Below are 23810 nucleotides of genomic sequence, written 5' to 3'. Positions count from 1 at the left end.
ATCATCCTGACACTCCCACTGCCGCTGCCTGCCTACTAGCTGATCCAGAGCTATCACGTGTTCACCTGGAACTTTACTCCAAGATGATTTGGTGGGAATCAGGTACTTTCCCCTGCTTCATAACTGAGTGTCAGAAATAGTAAAATTGAATCTTGATCAGACTGTCTTGGTTACATCTATCTCTCTCGTGCCGCCTAGCCCCCCCCCTTCTCTTCCAGGTTTCCAAGATGCCTTTCCAGACTAGAACCCAGACGTGTGAACCGCTGGCCAGACACAACACTCTTCAAGTTATGCAGGAGGCAGAGAGGATTCATCAGACTAATTCTCCTGCTGCGACTGACAGATCGGCCTGAGCTACAATAGGGAGAAGAATTAAATGTAAAAACTCAATATTGTGGACCAGAGATGGTGGTGAATGCCTGCAATCCTAGCACCTAGGAGACAGCCTTGCCTAGGGTGAGTTCCAAGCCATGGCTATACAGGGAAACCATGTCTCAAAAACAGCAGGGGTTGGGGATTTAGCTGAGTAGTAGAGAAACTGCCTAGGATTGCCTGGGGTTCAGTCCTTTCGCTTTGGAAAAAAAAAAAAAGCCAAAAAGCAAAAGAACAAAAATCTAATATTGTACAGTCTTGTATGGTGGTTTGAATGAAAATGACTCCCATAAACTCATAGGGAATGTTCCTATTTGAAAACATGATACCTGTTGGATTAGGTGTGGCCTTGTTGGAGGAAGTGTGTCAATAAGGATAGGATTTAGGGTCTGCTTAAGCCAGACCCAGTCTCCCTCTCTCTGTCTCTGTCTCTCTGTCTCTGTCTCTGTCTCTCTCTCTCTCTCTGTCTCTCTGTCTCTCTCTCTCTCTCTCTCTCTCTCTCTCTCTCTGTGTGTGTGTGCTACCTGTTGATCCAGATATAGACGTGTCAGCTATTCTCTAGCACTAGTCCTGCCTGTGTGTCACCATGCTCCTACCATGATGATAATAAACTAAGCCACTGGGAACTGTAATATAACCCCAGTAAAATGTTCTCCTTTATAAAAATTACTGTGGTCAAGGTGTCTCTACACAATAGAGCACTGACTAAGATATATTTACATGAAATTTATAGATAGGCAAAATTACAGACGAAAAAGCAGATGGTGAGGATTTAGGCTAAGAGGGGAGCAGCAATCGCCTGCACATGGGTGTGTGGACACTTTTGCACACTGAGCACCATGTAAACCCTTTAAGTTAAATTGGAAGTGGTTTTGCATAAATGTATAAATTTATCAAAATGTATCCAATTCTAAATTTCTATGTAGTAGGCAAATTTTAGTAGTGCTATGTAACTTAGATCTCAGTAAGACTCACATACATACTCATGGGGGTAGGAGAGAGAGAGAGAGTATATGTGTTTCTTCATTAACTTTGAGAGCATCATTGTTGTGGATAGCCCTGAGGCTAACTGTGTTTGATGTTGATTCTGTTCTCCTGTGAGGGGTTGCAAACAAGTAATGAGTCAGCCCTCAGGTGATTTTCTGCAAACCTTCTTCCCACCTTAATTTATAAATAAATGCTAGAGCCAGTGACTGGGCAGAGAAAGAGGGGAAGGTGGAGCTGAAGGTTTTGGGAGAGAAAGAGAGACAGAGGACAACAGAGGAGTAGGAAGAAGGAAAGTGGAGCAGAAACACCTGGCTTGGAGAAACCACAAGTTATAAGGGGTCTCTTCTATGGGGAAGATGGTAGTGTAGTAGTAGATCTGCCCAATCTGGGCTCACAGCATGTATTCATATTAACTGAGTTGTGTTTTCATTGTCCGGGCTTATTTGGGTTGGAGATTTGATGCAGCAACCCATCATTTATATTTTCTTTGCTGAAACAATATTTTACAGAATAGCATTATATTAATATCTATATGAAATATTGGCTATTTATTTTAGATACACTAGTAAGGAGTTATTAGACCAATGTATTTATGCAGTTGTTATAAAAGTATTAGAATTCATTGTCCCTATGGTAAGAAGAAAAGACATTTTATTAATTTCTAATGAGTACTGTAATATGTTTGAGGCCAGTGATGAATCAATTCTGAACCAAGAAATCAAACATAATAAGTAGAAATGAATGAATAAAGACATAATCCAAGCTCAAGATAAATTTCACAATGCAGCTCCAATTCCTCTTCAGCTAATAGGTAAGGCAAGTGCAACAAAGAAAAGGTTGGCTATGGAAAGATATGAAGAAGCTGTTTTCAAATTCCAAATAGCTACAAGACCCCGAGCTAACAAGTTCTTATTTCACATACCTGTGGCTCCATAGGCAATGAGAACATGATTAGTTTTGAGTTATATATATGGTAGTTGAACATGTTTTATAAATGATATGCTGGCATTCTGACACACAAACTGCCATTGCAAATATACAGATGCCTTTTATTAACTTAGCCCTCCCCCAAATACTCTATTGTTCAGCAAGAAATCTAAGAGCAGGTCTATTTTGGTGACTTTATAGGATAATGTCGTGGGAAGGAGGTTACTGGCAAATTGATGTTATCCTCAGAGAAACTTCCTAGCTTTTCTACATTGTTGAAGGTCTTTGCTTGTCAGAGTAGAGTTGTTCTATCCCCATGAGTCCAATTCTTTTACTTAGTGGAAATGTCACAGGGATATAGAGCATGGTTGATAGAATGTCTCTAGTCCTAGAATGCCCTGTAAGACTGGCTTCTATTTTCTTTGATAACCTGAAATAGAAGAAAAAAAATGTGGGGGTGTGCCACTCTGCAGAGTGTGAGGAGATCCTTCATCTAAGACCTCGTCCCCATTGTTTCTTGTCTGAAAGTAAGGGGTTGGACACACCAGAGGTTATATAGAATGGCTTAAGTTTCTTTTGTTGTTGTTGTTGTTTTCTCTTTTCTTAACTCCCTTTCTTGCTAGAAATTCATGAAGGTCTGAATATAAGGCATTTCAGCTCATTGCCCTTGATTCCTAATAGAGCCACCTGTTGGATGGTAGTATATTTTAAGCATTCATCCTTTGGCCAAAATTCCTCAATAGCTTGCTTGTATGAGACTCAGGAGTATTATAGTAAAGTATTTTCTTCTTCTTCTTCTTCTTCTTCTTCACTGTCTTGAGATAGACTTACTCATCTCTTGAAGATTCAACATAGCAGAGCCTGATGAGTCAGAAGATAAATTTCTCATGATGATTCTAAGGAGATAAGTATTAAAGCCCCCATAATTAGGATGCATGTTCTCTTTACCTAACTGCAAGCCCTCGGCGACAAACCCAATAGAATTTTCTCCTTCCTACCTTCTGACCCCACCACTTTCTTGAAGTGGTTGTTATAAGCAATCACAACATCTTCTCAATGATTAGAAGGCAAGACTCCCTTCCTGTGCCTTGCCTCTTCCTGCAGTGGCATATTTTTCTTTATTATGACACACAAAAAAAAAAACTTACAAGAAAATGTTTATATGCACAACTACCTAAAACCCATTTATAGTTGCGTGGAGTTTGTATGTCAACCCCTTTGAAGAGATGCTGAATTTAAAAAGGCCCTAGCACTTTTATGCGTCGACAGAAAGCAGGCTTTACATATGGTCATGAACTAAGGGCCAAAGGAGCTGGGTGGATTCCTTAAAACAATTAGGAAAAAGATTCCCGTGATCATGAGCTTCTCTATACACACTGCTGCACTTTCATGTTTGGAATTCTTGGAATGACTAGCAGGGTTTTCTGTCTGTTAAGAAAAAAAAAGGAAAGAAAATGCATGGCCTCATGGTGAAATTATCTTCAATACCAATGGAGTATTTAATTCACTATCATCTTAAAGGTTACAGTAAATGATCAGCTGTTTCTGGGAACTGCAGGGCTTATTGATGCATCTATAGAGGGAGGAAAGACTTCTCCCAAGCTGCCATTTCCAAGGTGAGTTCTGTTGTTTTAGTTTTCCAAGTCAGTAAGGTCCTTGCCCTGGGAGCAATTGGGCTCAGAATGAACTGAGAGGATAGCGATGGCAAGATGTAAGGAATATTTTGCAGCCAACTTTGCCAATCTAAGTTAAATACTTCTTTTTATATCTTGATTCTCTGTGTATTTTTTTCTGAAGGACATTATGATTCAGTGTATCTTGTCATGCTGGTCAGCAGGAGAGTTTAGATATCCTTACCAATGCTTTGCTTCACATAGGCAGCTACTGAAATGTAGCTATAATAAAGTTTAAAAGTATGGCTCCAAGTATTCCACATGTTTTCTTTAGCTATATTTCCCTGAATTTGCCACAGGGAAATCTTTCAGCAGATGTGGGAGTATGGGAGTGCACTAGCAATTGATTTTCATAACTCATGGATTAAGAATGTGTTCTGTGGAAATCTGTCTGTTGAAAACATATGTGATGTTAGAACTTGTTTTTATGCAAACAGCTAACAGAATGGAGAAAACTTATCTCATGTATAGGAAGGCCAGTAGTTTTTCTCAGTGCTGTTGCTCATACATTTTTTCTGTAGCACATCACCATGCAGCTTGTCTAAAGGTTGGTTTTTGTTTTTGTTTTCTTTAAGCATGTCAGGTTTTTTTTTTTTTTTCTTTTTCTGGGTCCTTGACACTCCTTCTTACAATATGTCTAATGAGTGGGTTTTACCCTCTCCTGTATCTCTGATCCCACTAAGCTCTTTGGAGTCTTCTTGCTCCTTTTTTCCTCCTGTACTAATCCCAAGATAGGACCAAAGATTTTGAGTTTTTGAGACCATTGAGGAGTTATCTCCGTTACAGTTATGAGCTGACAATCTTATCATTGGTATTGTTTCCCCTCTTGGAGAAGATGTACCTTTCTTTCATGATTGCAGAAATGTTCTTCTTTATCTTCCAGAGTCTTGCCAGAATCATGATGAATATATGTGAGGTGAATCAATAGTACAAATGAGTACCTGAAGTAGTGCTTTATGAATTTCTGGTTTCTTACAAATATATATTGCATATAAAAAGATTGGTAGCTAATAAATGGGATTTCTTAATAGAGTTACATTTCTTAGCAATTTGATTGTTTTTAAAAGTACTTATTTTTATTGTACTTGTAGGTTTTTTGTCTGAATATCTGTAACCACCTTTGCAGTGCCTAGGAAGGCTAAAAGACGATGTAGGGTTCCTTGGAACTAGAATTAGGTATGGTTGTAAAGTGTCACATGGGCGCTGAGAATCAAACGCAAGACCTCTGTCAATGGGAGCAAATATTTTTATCTCCTAGGCCATCTGTCTGTCTCCACCAATACCATTTTCATTGGCATTACTATTTTAACTTCTGAACACTATTTTATTTCTCTAAGCATCTAAAAAGAAACCAAAATATCATATTTATCTATACAGAATGAAAGTTGGGAATCCAGTTTTCCACTGGAAACTCTCACAGACCCTAATTTATCTCTCCTTATTCTTTTTAATGATTATTTTCAACTGATACCTTGTCTGTCAAAGTATGAAAGCGGGCTCTGAGAAAAGGAGAGGCCAATGTCATGTGATAGGAAACTGAGAGCAGTTTCCTAGAAATTGAGAGTTAAAGAGAGTGATGGCCCATGCCAAGAAGGGATGACAGCCAGCACAAGAGGAGGTCTGTAAGGTCACTAACTTAGTAACATGGAGCACATTCAGCTGAGTGGGGTAGTAGAACTGTTGGCATGGGTTTCTAAAAGGTAAAGGAAGTAGACACAGCAGTGAGGAGAAAGAGACTGAGTAGTGTCATGAAGAGGAGCAATGGACAGACCTGTGGGAAGAAAAGCAATGAGAGCTTCTAGTTATAATGTACAGTGATAGCAACACTATTTCTACAACAGATTAGACTCAAGAGGGAAAGATTATTAATAGCACGCATGTTGGGCAAGTGGGAACAGACATGTTCACCTTTGTCAGATGATCAGAAGGTTCATCTGACCTGGGGAGGAAAAGGTAGTGACAGGGGAATGTTATCTATATATGTAGATGATGATATCCTTAGTGAGAGGTTGTGGAAAAAAATCTTCCTGGCTGTTTTTTTTTTTCCTCCATAACTAAGCAGTGATGTGTGTTTAACTCATTTTAAGCCTCTACAGGGAGTAGAGGATCCCTTAGTTCTGATCCCATCTATCCTGAAGGCACATAGATTTCCAGTTCTTCACTTTTTATATTATTCTTTCCCTCATCTCTTAATTTATAAAAAGTAATTCTAACGTCAAAGTCAATTCTGACATCCCAAATACGGAAAACCTAGAGTACATCAGAAGTTGATGATTCTGTATGAATGCATGTATGCACCCCCTCTTCCTGTGGTTTTCTAAAATGACTCTAAGAAAGGTTCATAAAGACATACATAGAATGGTGGACTCTTCTGGTCTTCATGGCCTCCTCTGTGGATTCCTTGCAAACTGAGACATGCCTTGATTTCTACTATTTTGTGTTAGAACTTTGATCCCAGTGTCCTCTTTTAAATCTTAGTTCACAGGAAAAAAAAAAAAAAAAAGCTCGGAATCACCAAGTAATGCGGGCCAGGAGCCAAGGAAATTTCAAGTCCTAAGTCTTCCTTGCACGAGAGTTTGTTTCACTAGACAAAGGTTCCCATCTTGTTATTTGGGGAAATTTCAGGGAGATATGCTGTTGTCACTGCTCATCACAGTGAGGCCAGTAGAACCTCACATTGATCTCTCACTTTACCTTCCTCCCCTGTCCTGGAACAATTCCCCTAGCAGATAAATTTTTCACCTCTTGGAAAAAGATACTGTAAAAAATTAAAAGTATCTTATATCTAAAAACAAAATTCCTTGGGCTTAAAATTTTTTTGCTCAGATAAGATTCATAGACTAATTTAAAAATTTACCATTATCCTACTATTCTCATCTAACATTACCAACTAGACTAAGTTAGTTTATGCCTGATATTTCCATGTAGCTGGTCAATACTTATGTGTACTTTGAAGAATTACAATATATACTGTGGTACCAAGTTGTAGAATGTGTTTGTTCTGAGGGATTTAATCACTATTTCAAACAAGAATTCCAGATTTTCTGTGTGGGTGACTACATGTATACAATTAACATGGATATGTACTATGGTGTATGTTGTTGAGGTATGCCCCAAATCCACAGGGCATGTGATCCAGAGCAGGCTGAAGCCTTCAGACCAGATGACTCTGCTACTACGACCGTATAGTTCCAATCCTGGGAAGTCTATGCTCTATCTTAGCAGTTTCAAGCAACCGCACTCTTTCTCCCCAGCCGATCTAGAAAATTTCTCTTAATGTAGTGTGCTGTTGATGGCTTAGTCAAGCCTATGGACTACTTTCATAGCTGTACCTATATCACTGTATGATTGAATAACTGGAGCCCAGAACCTTGGCATATTGACATATAAAACTGACAAGCATAATTCTACAGAAACGTATGGATTCCTGCAGTCTTCAGTTGCATATTATGGTTTGTTTGGATAACAGCAAGCCAGAAACAAAATTGTGCATACGCTTCTTGGCAATGTTTCTAATGATGTATTCTGTAGTTAACACACTAAGTTCAAGTGTAGCAATCATTTATGGTAAGTAGTTAAAGACCTTTTAATAAAGTGGCTCATAATCTCCAGAGATTTATAACTGAGCTGGAATCTATTTTTGGAACTCACCACTGACACCAATCCAGTTTCCTAGTAGATCATTGATAAGGATCTAGGTTTGATTCTCATCAGTTACAAGGTAGTTCACAATCTCTATACCTCCAGCTCCCAGAGATCTGACTCCCTCTTCTGATCCTCACTAGCAACAGGCATACATGTGATGCTCATACAAAACTACACTTGTATTTGTAATGTAAATAAATCTAAAAAATTTTTTTTCCTCATTAGGAAATCCAAGAGATGGTGGTAGAGATGCTTGCATTGCCAGTTTTTAGGCCATGCACTAAAATGATCAGTGAGTCTTACAACTAAAACTGGTATGCCTGTCGGAAAGCCCTGCAGAATGGTTTGTAGCACTGAGTTAGGGAAGGACGTTGGTGTATGTTGTTGAGGTATACCCAAAATCCACAGGGCATAGTTCTGAAATCCATAGGGTAAAGTTCTGAAAGGGCATTAGTATAAGTTTCTTGCATTATGTTTCCAAATTGCTTCTGTGATAGTTCATCATGATATCACCCTCATTTTTATCTATCAATACTTTGAAGTTACTATTATTTTAAGTAATACTCACAAGTGTAGTTATTACGAATCTCTAAAATGATATGTTTTCATGTTGGGTCCTTAAGCTTGAGGATTTTTATTTTCATTCCAAAGCCTTATTTTTAAAATATTTTTTTCCATCTGGAATGATTATCCATTTTTTTTGACATTCAAACACTTTTTATTATATACTAAATTTAGAAATACAAATCTCACTAAAAATGCTTATCAAGTACATATACATATGTATATATACATGCACACATGTGTGTGAGTGTGTGTGTCTGTGTGTGTGTCTGTGAGTGTCTGTGTGAGTGTGTGTGTCTGTGAGTGTGTGTGTCTGTGTGTGTGTGTGTCTGTGTCTGTGTGTGTCTCTGTGTGTGTCTGTCTGTGTGTGGACTGCCACTGGATTGGGACAGTACACACAACCACTAAGGGTGATCAGAAACATCTGTGAGACACAGAATGAAACATTGAGAAAGAAATACATACCAAACAGACCTGTTGGCATGGGGCCTATGAGGCAAATAAATGTGATGGTCATGATTAGAGTTTATCACCATTTCTCTTAATAACTTAATAATACGGGCTCCACTTTGAGTACTACCAAGAAGACACATTCTCTCATGACTAGATGAAAATATTAAGCTGCTGGATACATTTTCTGGGCTCCCATGGCCCATTGCACATGGTAATCTAATAAGGTAGATGTGGGTAACACTTACATCGTAATTAGGAATGTTTGAGTATTTTCCTTTCTATAGCTGTGAAATGTAAAGTTTAGGTTTGCTTCCATCAGGCATCTTAATCCAAACTTCATAATGGTCAATTGTTGTAACTACAGCACTTGTGGGACACTCATCTTTTTTATCAATACATATTGTTTGCCCACATATATATAACATTCGCCATCATAATAGTCTTCCCTCTTCAGATCTAGCACTGTGCAGATGTTTGTCCAGTTTCACAGGTCTTTCTGTTTTAACTCGGTGTGGACTCAGTGTAGCCACTGCCTTCCTAATTGTTGTCCAGTCCTCAAGAATACTGAAATGCTGCAGTATATACAACTATATACAGACCCGAGACAATGACTGTTTTCTTTTTGTCGGGGCTGAAAGGATCCTTCCTCCGTTTTCTTGACTGAAGCCCATCATTCCAGTGTTCTCACAATGCTGGTGAGAAGCCTGGATTTCACATTCGTGCTTATTCCTCACAAAGTCTAAGCAGAGTTCTCTGTGGATTCCTGCTACTTTTGTGCAAATCTGTATGTTTTCTTGTAAGGTGGCCAGTGGTTCCAAATACTCTGGTGCTTTTCCAGCTATGACTTCTTGGAGTTTTGCATCCACCTGACTCAACCAACTGCTCTTTATAAAGTTGATCTTTGAGATCTGTAAACTGCTTCTCAGGGTTGGCCATCTCATCTAAACATAGCATCCTTCTCCTACTGAAATCTTCCTCATCCATTTCTGAGCTGTCCCCATCATCCGAGACCGACGAGCCTTCGGTGTCAGTGTCCTCGTCTTCGGAACTGCTTCCCTTGTTCTCCGCATAGTCCATCATGATGGTTTGTCTCCTTCTTATCCCCTCGGAAATGGACTGGCATTTTCCAGCCATCTCTTCCCACTCCCTGCTCCCAGCCTAGCCACTGCTGCCTCAGGAAAGGGCGCGCCGAGGGCCACGACCTGCCTGGCCACCAAGCTCAATCTGAAACCCTCGACTCCTCCACACTCCAGGCCTGAGCCTCCATCATTAGCCATTCTAGCTAGCAAGGACAATGGTGTGCGTGTGTGTGTGTGTGTGTGTGTGTGTGTGTGTGTGTGTGAGAGAGAGAGAGAGAGAGAGAGAGAGAGAGAGAGAGAGAGTGTTGTATTGTGCTACAGTGCTATTGTTTAATGAGATGTTGGACTTTCCTGCTTTGTCTTATTGTTTGTTATACCAAACAAGTGTGTAGATGTCTCTAAAGAATAATGTCTTAGTTAAGACTTCCATTGCTGTGAAGAGACACCATGACCTAGGCAACTCTTATATAGAATAACACTTAATCATAGTTTGGGGGTTCAGTCCATTACCTCAAGGCCGGAGGCATAGCCACATACAGGCAGGCATAGCGACTGGAGGAGCTGGGAGTTCTTCGTCTTGTTCCAACGGCAAACAGGAAAAGACTGGCTTCCAGGCAACTAAGAGGAGGGTCTCAGAGACCACTCCCAGAGTGACACATTTCCTTCAAGGTCATACCTACTCCAACAAGTCCCCCACCCCCAATAGTGTGGCTCTCCCTCAGCCAAGCACATTCAAATTTTCACAAATAGAGTACAAATGGAAGAGAGTTCAAAGTTCATCAAGTACTGCTTGTCTTGAAACAGTTTTGTAGCTATAGGAATTCTAAGGTTAATACCAAAACACTAGAGACTTTCACAACGCTATCTCTTGTGAGGCAAGAGCACAGCTTCTGCCTTCTTATTTGCCCACATCTTGCCTTTAGCTGGCTTTGGATCCCTACAAAAGTTCACTTTGTGATAACATGAAGTAATTAACTATCATGATTTTTTTGTGTGCCATTTTCTGGTGTATGTGTGTGATGAGGATTTTGCCTTTTAGATTCCCATATTTCATTCTTGGCCTTTCTTGCAACATTGTTGTTATTAGAAATGTTAGAGGAATGAAAAGCAGCTGTCCGTATATTATAAAAGGATATTCAGTATTAGCCTCTCTGGCTTGTTATCAGTCAACATTCATAGTTGATTTCTGTAGGGGATTTAGTTTCTTTGCTTTAAATATTTCTTGTAAATAACTAAGTTATGAGCTTATGTATCTAACAGAAGTTCTAAATAAAACTTAGAGTTAATGTTGTTATTTAAAATAACTATCTCTTCTGCTAGATGACAGGACAGGGGAGAAAAATGTATGGATACTCCCACGAGAGAATAATTGACATATTTCTGGAAATTTACTTGTCTGATCTCTCTTTAGATTCTACACCAATTGCTAGTATGTTTTAAAAGAGAGAAATAAATCTAATTTTGAGTATAAAATATATTTCAAAATATTTTTTGAGAATCACCTATTCTTTTTCATATGTATAATTTAGACAATTGTGTATATAAACATATATTTACATATTTGTATATATAGTACAACATAAGGAAAATAGAATAGGAAAAGCTAAATTAATTTAATGAGAGTGGATTGAATGCAAGTAGTATTTAGGAGTTACAAACATGAACATAATCCAAATTGTTTTTCTAGTTCTGTTGGTCTGTTAGATTTTTCTGGTTTTGGTTATGGATAAGTGCATAAAATATAAAAGATACAGAAAATATAAAATTTGATGTTAACTTTCACAGATTTCAGATGAGTGCCTTATTCTGGCAACATAGAGGTTCATTCAGTTGTAGAGATACTGGTTCAAGTTAATTTGGGTGTGTGACGCTTTCTTTTTTGGAAAGTTATTTTATAATAAAGCTTATTAAAAACAAAAAACATATTTGATAGGTTTTGTTTCTCAGTTATATCATGTTAGACAGTTTTTAAATAGCTGAAGTAGAAACACATGGGTATAATAGAATGTGTAAGCAGTTTTTATTATATTCTCAGTGATCATGCCAACCATGATTTGATAAAAGAAAGTTTCATGCAATTTTGTTAATTATATTAAGTGTTTTAAAAAGACTTACCGAAAAAATACTAAATTTAAAGTGATCTAGCCAAAAGAACATAAAAAATATAAAAACTGGGACACTTTATGGTCCAATGTAGTTGTTTTTTATTTTAAAAGAAATTATCTTTATCCTTTACATCAACAAAAGCCAATTAACATGGTAACAGGGTATTAAAAGAGACATGTCCAGTCAGAGAGAGCAGGCCAAAAATTCGAGCTACTATTACATGCCAATTAATGTGTTTTTACTTAATATAAATTCATAAGATTATTCAAATAAACATAATTAATCCCTGGATGCTACAGAAGCATTTGAGTATCACTTTGGGGAAAGAGATACCAAAGACATGTTTGGTGTCTAAATATGTGAAGAGACTATTCTGAACTTAGTTATACCAGAGACAAAGTAAGCCAGAAAATAAAGCAACTCCCAGTGTTTTTTAATTTGATGTCAAAGTTATATTTCAGAAATTGTTAGTGCTATGTATGAGACAATTGTGCAGTTTCATAATAATCTACCGAAAAACTCTTTGTACAGTTTCCAATTATCTCATAGTCCTGCCTGTCCTCCTATCGCTGATAGACTTAAGGTTACCATATGGTTAAGAAATGATGAGATGACTCCGTTTTGTATTATTATTCGGCTGGGGTTACCACAACAAAATACCACAGACACAGTAGTTTAGGTGACTAACATTTACAACCGTTTGGGGGACTAGGAATCTAAGACGGAGGTTCTGGAATGTAGAAATTTCCTGAGACTCATCCCATTAGCTTGCAGAGGAGCCATCTCATTGTATGTGATTCTGGCTTTTCTCTGTGCTGGCTCTTTCCTGATAGCTTTCTCTTTTTAGAAGAAGAGCAAGTGCCCTTTGAAATATGGAATGCATGGATAGCAAGGAAAACTCACACTGTGACAATGATAAATATCACCTGTTTATCTTCTGGTGTGGAGAAACGACAGTGTTGTCCTTTGGGAATGTGTTATTTCTTGGCAGTGTCCTGATTATCACTTCATGTAACAAAAGTAGATTTCCTATTCAAACAGATCTGGACTATCTCTCGAGCTTTATTTTTATAGTAGCAATATAGAGAAGCCTTAAAATATGCCTCTTAGATCTACAACTGTGCAGCTTATAACTGATCAAGGTTCTGGTTGCTATATTTCAAATGTATTAGCATATTTGTGTAGAAGATACACCTCTCACGAGCTTCTCTCAATTAATGGACTAGGCAGGCTTAAATACTAGAGTCTCTCCCTGGGAGATATATGAGTGTCAAAGTTTACCTAAAAGCATCCATAGGCTTTATTGCCTGTCTGTACATAGAGAGAGCTATACTACATAACCTAAAATCTCTCTACCTAACTCATATTTATCCTTCCTCTCTCAAATGGATTGTGATATTACAGGCTTTCCATCCTAGCATTATTCTTTATTTTCCCATCATTGTCATATCCCCTAATCACTCTCTTACATGCCTAACAACATAAAAGCCATACAAGAAAACAGCTAATGAAATAGATTTGCAACTAGCTCATCTTCACCATAGGGGGTAGGAAACACACCCTCTTGTCACTGCTTTTATCCACAGATCATCTTAGGGAGTCTTAGTGGAGAAAATGAAGTGGCAGGTATGATAAGTAAATTGATTTAAAACACTGAGAGATGAATGGTGTGCTGATCAATTTTTGCCTACCTGAGACAAACCTAGTTATACTGAAAGACCCACAACGTGAGGACTCCCCCACGTTCTGACTCGGGAGAGGCGACACCCCAAAATCACCAACGAGAAATGTTCTTGCTGCAAATTGCAAGAGGATTTTTATTCGAGAGTGCTCTCGGGCCCACGGTCATACACCACGCAGGGGTAGAGGACCGTGGCGCCCCGAGTAGCTGAGTAAGGGGGTATTTAAAGGAAAAAAACCACAACTCAAGGAGGTGGGAAGGGCGTTGTTGGAAAATACCAAAAATACCAGTTAAGAGTCACAAGGAAGTGTAAAGTTACAAGAGTCACAAGGAATACCTGGTAATTGTTAACTCTCAAGACAGTTTCTAAGAGCCCCTAACAATAGCACATTTGCATTGCAGGTTCCAGTAATGGTCAGGGTGACTTTCTTTGAATTAACACTCTTTGAACCCAGGAAGCGGGTGGGTGGAGGAAGGAATGTCTCGCTATCTGCTTTATGATTAGCATACCTTGGAGCACTGAGTTTACTACTCTTTCAATACCAAGGAAGAGGAAAGTGCAATTGAAGAATTGCCTGGCTCACCACCCCCCAGAAACAACAACTCAGTGAAACTGACTTCCTCTTTTCAGCATTTATTCATTACAAACAGCTTCTTACCTTGGGGTGAGCTTTTGCATTGGCTTCCCATTCTCTGTGCTACGTGCCTGACTAAAGCTTAGCCCTGACTGGCAGTCACGGCTGGAGAAGGTAGTCTGAATGTTAAGGGAAGAGAAGTGTGATCATCACCGTCTCTCAGCTACAAACCCTTCCATCTACAACAGCAACCCTCCTGCAAGATAGAGTAGTGCAGTAGAGTCACAAATATTCTTGGAAGTAAACAACGACTACTTTGATCAGATTTAAGGTCACTCTATGAGATGAAGACCATACATGACACTGTTAAAGTAACCAAAAACCTGAAACTAGATAGGTAACAGGCCTAGGGAAAAGCCTACTCTATTACTCTACTAAAATCTGTGAGCATTCTTGCAGGGGGTCGGGGGACATGCTGCTTGGCAAATGATGTAAGATAACTGTACACATTTCCCTCTTTGGATAGGTGAGTATGGACTGTGTAAGAAAGATAGTTGCTCCAGGCAGTGGTGGTGCATGTCTTTAATCCCAGCACTCAGGGGGCAGAGGCAGGTGGATCTCTGAATTCAAGGCCAGAATAGTCTTTAGAACAAGTTCCAGGACAACCAGAGCTATACAGAAAAATCCCGTTTTGAAAAACAAAACATAACAACATGATATAACAAACTAGAAGGAAGAAAAGAAGGGGGAGAGAGAGAGACAAAGAGAGAGAGAGAAAATAGAGACATGGAGACACAAAGAATGAGTAAGCCAGAAAGAAACAAGAAAACAATGAAAGAAAGGGGGGGGGGGAGGAGGGGGGAGGGGGAGAGCTGAGTCTGAGAGAAAGTCACTGGTCTTTTTTTTTTTTTTTTTAATCAATTCTTGCCTAAAGGTTCCCACACTATTTTCTTCCTTGTTTTTCTTTGATGGTAGACTGAAACCTGTCAGTGAAATAAATCTTTTCGGCCAAACGTTGTTCTTGGTCAGAGTTTTGTCACAGTCATAGAGAGCAAAGGGAACAGGTAGCTACGATCAGAGGAGAATTGGCAGGTTCCTGAAAAGATCTACAGATCATATTAAAAGGAACTGAAAAGTGTCTGCCTTGGAAAAGCAGTTGTTGTGTATCCAAAGGGCCACATGAAGACACTCTTCTCCTTTGTAGCATGAGGACAAGCATAGCTGGATGTCAGGCTGAGCATAACATTGTTGAGTAACAGTGTTCCAAGAATAAAGGAAGTGCACAGCAGAAACTATTCTTGTCTGTGAACACAATGGTCCTGGTGGGATATACTTGAGCCCTAAAATACACACTGGTGACATCTGCCTGGACTCCCAGTGTGGAAAGGTTCTGGAACTTGGCAACTGTTCTAGAGCCCCTAGCTTTATGAAGAGGTTGCCTATTCCTCTCTAGTAGAAACTAACAATCATCACAGAAACAGAATATACTAATGCCTTTCTCTGCTGTGAAGCAACAGATATCTGTTTTAAGTATTGTCACCCTTGTTATCCCTACAGTATTAAGTTCCAGCATTACGTGGAGAGAGGACACACATGCCTGTTAAAGATATCTCACATCAAACGATTGGCAAGAATGCATCTCATATTTACCAACAGGAGGCAGAATAATATTCCTGATGCTGATTTTAAGAGTGCTTTGTAGTAAGAGTGGCCATGAAAGAATTCTTGGGGTCACTTTCTCAGGACACAGTATTTAGCATCCTGGCAAAGACTACAGTTAGGCTGAAAAAAAAAAATCAGTCTTTAGAAGCTTGGAAAAAGATGATCACAAAATTCACAAGTAAAAATGCCTGAGTTTCTTTGGCATTTAGCCAAGGCAATAATAAAGCAGCTGGAGTATATATTCATGTTAGAATGCATATACTACAAGGGGCCAGGATATTCACATCATGTGTTCCACAGGTAAACCAGGAGGGATACTTCACTCACACAGCCTGTCTGTAATGCACTATTGAGAATGGCACTGAAGTTGCTATGATGATCTGTGATGAAGCTTTAACACTGGCCAGGAGTGATGCTAACAATAGTCATACACAAGAATGATTCATTAGTACTTCAAAAGGACCCAAGGGGTTGAAGGGGTTTGCAGTCCCTTAGGAGGAATAATAATATGAACTAACCAGTACCCCCAGAGCTCCCAGGGACTAAACCACCAACCAAAGAGTACACATGGTGGGACTCATGGCTCCAGCTGCATATGTAGCAGAGGATGGCCTAGTCGGTCATAAATGGGAGGAGAGGCCCTTGGTCCTATGAAGGCTTGATGCCCCAATGTAGGGGACTGCCAGGGCCAGGAAGCAGGAGTGGGTGGATTGGTGAGCAGGGGGATTGGAGAGGGTGTAGGAGGAGGGGGTTTTGGGGAGGAAACCAGGAAAGAGGATAGCATTTGAAATGTAAATAAAGAAAATATCCAATAAAAATACACCTCTGAAGACACAGAAAATTATATCAGTCACTCCAGTCATTCCATTCATAAGACCATCATGGCTATTCCAGAATGGCTACTGACAGTTAATAGCAACTGACAAGTTACATGTTTATTTCTTCCAGGATGTTCGTTTCTGAGTGGTCTTGAATACAAGGGCAGTATCTAAGAAGGACTCTATCTTCATGATTCATCTTCAGATACATATGTATATGAACCACTTTGTACCCCAGATTTCCTTGTGACTCACTCCAGACATTTTATTTCCAAGGTCCTATTCTTATGAATAAGCTATTAGTAATTGCTCATATATTCATGTAAATATACAATATACAATATAATATAAATATAAGTATAACATAAAGCATACAATATAAAGCACAATATAAATATAAAGTGAGCTCTTACAATATAACCTATAATATGAATATAAAAAACTTTAAAATATAAATAAATAAGAACTATAAACAAATATACAATATGAAGTAGAACTATATATTATATAAAATAAAATAATGTTTGTAGTATTTGTTCGACAATATCATCCATGTGTAATGCATTCTGAGTTGCTCTGCACTCTCTTCTATTTCTCCTCTTCTATTTCCACCCCTCTTAACTTCCCCCTCTCTCTCCAAATCCTTTTAACATTGACAGCCTTGATTCACAACCCATTGGGTAACAAAAGACTCCAGCTGCTTGTCAATGGGAAAACGTTTTTTCTAAGACTTTTAAACTGTTTCAAGTATACCAGTAACAATTGTGTTTGTAAAAATGACATTCCACTTCTTCTTTCACCAATATCATGCCTTTTATTTCTCTTCCTCATCTTATTGTACTGGCTAAGATGACACTCGTAATTTTTATGTATAATTTATAACTCACCGAGGGAAAGGTAGTCAAGGCAGCAAAATAAAAGAGAGTTCAATAAAATGGTCTGGTCAGTGACTTTACAGAATTGGAATTGATAATGGACATTATTTTAAACCACTTGAAATCTGTTGGACACTGAGAAGCTATATGCTAAGAACTGGCTCTCAGAAGACCTTGGCATGTGTTATGCAGTGAGCAGAGCCAGACTGAGAACCACAAATGAATCACTGGAGGAAATGAGCATTGGAGATGACTTCTTTCCCCATTCTCAGGATGTATCAACCTAAGACGTTGCTGTGGAACTTTTTCCTGGGTTAGCAGGTGTATCCTAATTGAGGATATTTGAACTATAAAACTAATGGAATCAAATAAGTTGAAGCTATAGTATATAAATAATGAAAGGAAGAGACTGAGGAAGTTATAGAGGTAAAGATAATTTGGGAGGACTGTGGAGAAGAGAAAATTAAGAAGGGGTATTGGTGCCACATAGCTTATGTATCATTCTGGGCTTACTAAAGGTGAGTGGGACAAGAGGCTGAGTGATAAAGTGTCTCACACAGAATATCGGTTGGATGTTTCTTGCCAAGAATGGCATAACTGATTATGAAAAAGCAAGGGCTAGAATATGTTCTGAGATCTCAAATTATTTTGAAATCTAATAGACCTAATAATCAGAATTAATGGAGTTAAACAGGAAAATGAATGAAGATGAGAGGGGCCAATAAAAGCACCCAGGACCAATAGCTCTTTAGTACTTAAGGTTGCAAGGAATAGACAGGAGAATGGTACACACACACACACACACACACAGCACATACACACACACACACACACACAGAGAGCGAGAGAGAGAGCGAGAGAGAGAGAGAGAGACTAGTAAAAGGCAATATTGTCATGTTCATCTGTGAGAATAATAGCATAGGCTTTGTTTTACACAGAGAGGTACAGTTTTAGAACTTACTCCTACCACTTATTAGCCTTGCAGCTCAGTTCTTGTTACTTAACCTGTTTTGTAATGTTTTTCTTGTTGGTAAACTGGACTAGTAAAAGTTAGATGTAATAACCATATTAAATCACATAGAGATTTTTCAGTAACATAATTTTTTTTTCAGTATCTCAAAAGAAGAAAATGATTAAAGTGCTAGCCAATGAGAATGTTGCAATTTCTGTTTGAACTGCTTGTGAATAACAATACAGGAAGAAGTTTGAGGCTAAAACACATCTCTAAAAAATTCATTTCTGTATATACATAGATGTAAAATATTTTACATGCAGGTTTCACATATATTCCATTTTTTTTTTTTGTGTGTGTGTGGTTTTGGCTAGTCCCATAGCTAAAGATAACTGCTAAAGGCTAAAATAATCTCTCTGCTTGCAAATCTCCCCTGGGTACTGCTGTTAGTTATAAAGTTTGTTACTTGGTGAAACAGGCTATATCTTACTCCTTTTATAGGCCATAGATGCTATTAGACGAGTGAATCAGTCAAAGGTCAAAGTGTAAAATGTTATACTGTCTGCTTGATGAGAGCCCAAGCTGGAAGCATGTATTAAATCACACCCTGGACAAGGATTCCGGAGGGAGTTGAAAGGGCAGAAGTTCCACTTATCTCCAAGACCATGACTGCCTCTGTTTTACAGAGTTCAGCAGCTTCTATGACTGCAACCAGGGGAGCAGAATTTTATCAGTAAACTCTCTGGAATGGATAAAGGAGATCTTCTGAGCAACCGTGGAAATCCGACTGCTTTTATGATCTGTTGTTGAGTTGCTGTCAATAAACTCATAAAGGGCTTCTCCTATGTGATTATATCAAGAGCTATAAAGGAGACAGTCAATGTTAACACTGGAGTGAGGTAAAAAATATCTTCTAAATTCAATATAAAGCTTCAAAGAGTCAGATATTTTGGAAAGTCTCAGAGTTTTAGTCTACGTAGCACCATCTAGAGAATTAAGTAGAACATCTAGAGAACAAGATCAGGATCAGGTACGGAGACAGCTTTCTCTTGCTTATGGATTTGAGAGATTTTATGCATCATAGTAGATGTGTGTTTGTGAATGAAAAATTGACTTGCTGAATAAATGAAGACATTTAACCTCAGTACAAAAATCCTCTCTGTAATTTTAATAAAGTCAATGGCTATAAGGTAGAGCGAACTCATATACTTATTTTAAAGATTAATCACAGTTCAAAATTGTTGCCCTCTGAATTCATTAGAAGTTCTTTCATACATTTGTGGTGGCTACAGATTTTAAAGAAAAAAATACAGTGTCATCATTTACTATTTAGACTTGTAGATTAATAATTTTAAAATGTTATTATATATCAATTTGAAAATTTAAGTTTATTAATGTATCTTCAATAATTTCTAAATTATTATTATATACCAGTATTTGTAGAATTAAATCTTTCAGGTACCCTCAGCATATAAATTGTGTATGGTGCTTGTTTGTATCATTAAACTTAAGTAAATGTAAATATTATAAGAGAAAACATAAATGAAATATCCAATATTGCATGTCTTTGGAATGATTATAGCTTTACACAGCTTTGATCTGACAGAAAGAACTGAATAATAAATAGCCCATGTTTTGGAACCAAACATCTGGTGTTGTATTATCTCTACCACTTAATAACATAGAACAATAGGCAAGTTTTTCAACCTTTCCATTTTCTTAAGTTTTCCTCACTGTAACATTGAGTGATTAGAGTCCCAACATCATCATGTCATAGTAATGTTTACACATAATAGCATTTGTTTAATACTTGGAAACATATCTAGCAGATAAAAGATGTTCAAATAATATGAACCCTTATTATTAATTATTTCTATGTCTCTTATATAGCATTAAACATTGGGGAGGAGAATGAACATACATTTATGTCTTGTTTTATTTTACCTTCAGTTAAGGAACTTTCATAATTGCATTGTTTGCTCCTTTGGCTCCTTACCATGTGCAACTTGGTCATTATTTCCTTTTCCTAATATATTAGTGGAGGAAGCCATGCACTAATAAGAAATCTCACAGCTCTGCCTTTTTATTAATACACTCCTTTCTTTGATTTATCCTTATACATACAAGTTTATATATTTTCCCATATTTAACTACATACAAATTATATGATGTAGTCTTCAAAGCAATTTAAACAATTATATAAAATTTCCATGTCACAACATTTTTAATGCAAGGTTATAGCTTAAGAGTTATGCAAGTCAGGAAATCAGGTAGATTCAAACTGACAGTTTTTTGCTTTAAATGGAGTTAATTGAAGTGATTAAATGGTACTAAGATGGTGGATGAGTAGGTCTGAAAATGTACAATTGTATATTTGTTTGCAGTTTTAAGAAGACTGGTGTCAGATTAGGTTTTCTAGAGCACCCACATGTTTCTCAGTAAAGAGTGTCTCAATGGTGTTAGATTTCTTACTTGGAGACTCAGAGGTCCCTGAAGAATGGAAGAGATCTAAAACTGTCATTCTTTTATGAAGTCATGGGAATACATATTATTGTATGAATATTTACATTTACACATACTTATCTACCATTCATCTGTCTGTCTTTCTGTCAATTTATCTGTTACTTATCTGTTCATCTATAGATACATGCCTATGTACATATGCAATGTAAATAAAGTTATGTCACCTAGAATGACAATGCCCCCGATTTCTCACAAAGCTATAAGTTATCTAAAAAAAATATGCGAAAACAGTAATAAGAAGCAGCCATGGGTTTAAGAAGTAATTGGAGGACATGGAATGAGTTGGGAGAGAAAATGAAGCAAATACAGTACTCGTCCATGAAATCTTCAAAAATATATAAAAGGTAGGGCTCAGAAACTGGTGACAAATTCATTTCAGAGCTCACTCAAATTCATAAATCTTTTATCAATAAATTGATATGTAACCACAGTCCTACAAAACTGTTGACCTCCAGGCTCCGTAATTCCTATGAAAGTATTTGTTATACAAATTGTATCAATGTAATTACAAATCAATAAAGTTTACTTTATTCCTTTTCCTTTTAATCTTTAATAGAAATAGAAATATTAATGGATTATCCTCATAGGCCTGTGCATAGCCTGTTTGATGAAGTGCTAGACAGGTATATTTTGTTTAATATGCAATCGCTTCTTATACTGCCCTGATGTCCTTTCCCAATACAGTTACCACATGTTGCCAGGTGTCGACCAGCAAGAACGACACGACCACCAGTCCTTCTAACAGCAGTTTATTCAGTCCTGATTCTTCTTGTTTATATCTCCCCCGAACCCTGGGCCTCTCACTCCTTTTATACTCTCTCTCATCCACGCACCGCAGGCCACGCCCCCTCGCCAGTCACGAGGCTTCAGCTAATCAGGGCAGCAGGGGCAAATCTCCACCAAATTGGATTCACCTGTATCCTGGTACACCTGCGCAGCACTCAAGATGTTTGTGTCTTATATGAGGAAGTCAGGTGCAAGTCATATGACTTAGCTGTAGTCCCTGGCGCCTTTGGGACTGCCGCCACACCCGCTCCCCACAGCCAGGAGCCTCGTTTGCACTTGGAAAGACTCCCTCTTCCCTTCTTTCCCCTTTCCCTAACACACATCACCATGTTCATATAAATTTCAGGAACTTTGAAATTATACCAGTGTACTGGCTAGTTTTGTGTCAACTTGACACAGGCTGGAGTTATCACAGAGAAAGGAGCTTCAGTTGGGGAAGTGCCTCCATGAGATCCAGCTGTGGGGCATTTTCTCAATTAGTGATCAAGGGGGGAGGGCCCCTTGTGGGTGGTACCATCTCCAGACTGGTAGCCTTGGGTTCTATAAGAGAGCAGACTGAGCAAGCCAGTGGAGGCAAGTCAGTAAGTAACATCCCTCTATGGCCTCTCTATCAGCTCCTGCTTCCTGACCTGCTTGCGATCCAGTCCTGACTTCCTTGGTGATGAACAGCAATGTGGAAGTGTAAGCTGAATAAACCCTTTCCTCCCCAACTTGCTTCTTGGTTATGATGTTTGTGCAGGAATAGGAACCCTGACTAAGACAACCAGTCACATGTATTTCTATCTCATTTTTATAAAACAATAAGAATTATTCTTCTGATTTATCTTTTACTTTGTCTTTCCTTGATACATGTTACTATTTCTTCTACCACAACAACAACAATATTAAAACAACTGGGAATAAGCAATTCCAAAACATCACAGAGCAAGTGCAACACATTTAGACCGCAAAAGAATTAACCTTTTCTCCTACAAGGTTATGTTATCAACACTGTTTTCCATCCACTCATTCATCTACTGTACAAATATTGATTGTGCATTTGTGAGGTTCCTCTCAAGTTACATGGGGATGATGTGGAAGCATGTAACAGTCACTGTGTCAGTAATGTCTGTATTTCTAAAGTAGCATCTCTTTTTGTATCTTTATTATTATTATTATTATTATTATTATTATTAGATATTTTCTTTATCTACATTTCAAATGTTATCCTGAAAGTCCCATATACCCTCCCCCCACCCTGCTCCCCTACCCACCCACTCCTACTTCTTGGCCCTGGTGTTTCCCCTGTACTGAGGTATATAAAGTTTGCAAGACCAATGGGCCTCTCTTCCCAATGATGGCCGACTAGGCCATCTTCTGCTACATATGCAGCTAGAGACATGAGCTCTGGGGGTACTGGGTAGTGCATATTGTTGTTCCACCTATAGGGTTGCAGACCCCTTCATCTCCTTGGGTACTTTTCTAGCTCCTCCATTGGGGGCCCTGTGTTCCATCCAATAACTGACTGTGAGCATCCACTTCTGTATTTGCCAGACACTGGCATAGCCTCACTCGAGACAGCTATATCAGGGTCCTTTCAGCAAAATCTTGCTAGCATATGCAATAGTGTCTGGGCTTGGTGGCTGATTATGGGATGGATCCCTGGGTGGGGTAGTCTCTGAATGGTCCATCCTTTCGTCTTAGCTTCAAACTTGGTCTCTGTAACTCCTTCCATGGGTATTTTGTTCCCTATTCTAAGGAGGAATGAAGTATCCACACTTTGGTCTTCCTTCTTGATTTTCTTGTGTTTAGCAAATTGTATCTTGGGTATTCTGTTTCTGGGCTAATATCTACTTATCAGTGAGTGCATATCCAGTGATTTCTTTTGTGATTGGGTTACCTCACTAAGGATGATATCTTCCAGATACATCCATTTGCCTAGGAATTTCATGAATTCATTGTTTTTAATAGCTGAGTAGTACTCCATTGTGTAAATGTACCACATTTTCTGTACCCATTCCTCTGTTGAGGGGCATCTGGGTTCTTTCCAGCTTCTGGCTATTATAAATAAGGCTGCTATGAACATATTGGAGCTTGTGTCCTTATTACCGGTTCGTACATCTTCTGGATATATGCCCAGGAGAGGTATTGCA

At 38.4% G+C, this 23810-nt stretch overlaps 1 long non-coding RNA gene and 1 pseudogene across 2 annotated transcripts; one reads left to right on the top strand and one right to left on the bottom strand.

Annotated features, from left to right (window-relative positions):
• On the top strand, positions 1-21428 carry Gm41259 (predicted gene, 41259). Of its 2 annotated transcripts, none has more exons than NR_155429.1 (3): positions 1-102; positions 199-456; positions 19056-21428. It is a non-coding gene; the product is annotated as a predicted gene, 41259 (long non-coding RNA). The 2 variants fall into 2 exon arrangements; NR_155428.1 differs by having other exon boundaries at positions 18871-21428.
• Gm8047 (predicted gene 8047) lies at positions 8570-9877 on the bottom strand (annotated as a pseudogene).
• Positions 21429-23810: the final 2382 nt, after the last annotated feature.

Source organism: Mus musculus, chromosome 15, assembly GCF_000001635.26.
Source record: "Mus musculus strain C57BL/6J chromosome 15, GRCm38.p6 C57BL/6J".
Lineage (NCBI taxonomy): Eukaryota > Metazoa > Chordata > Mammalia > Rodentia > Muridae > Mus > Mus musculus.
Note: the sequence above shows the minus strand (reverse complement) of the source record. Positions and strands in the feature narration are given on the sequence as shown.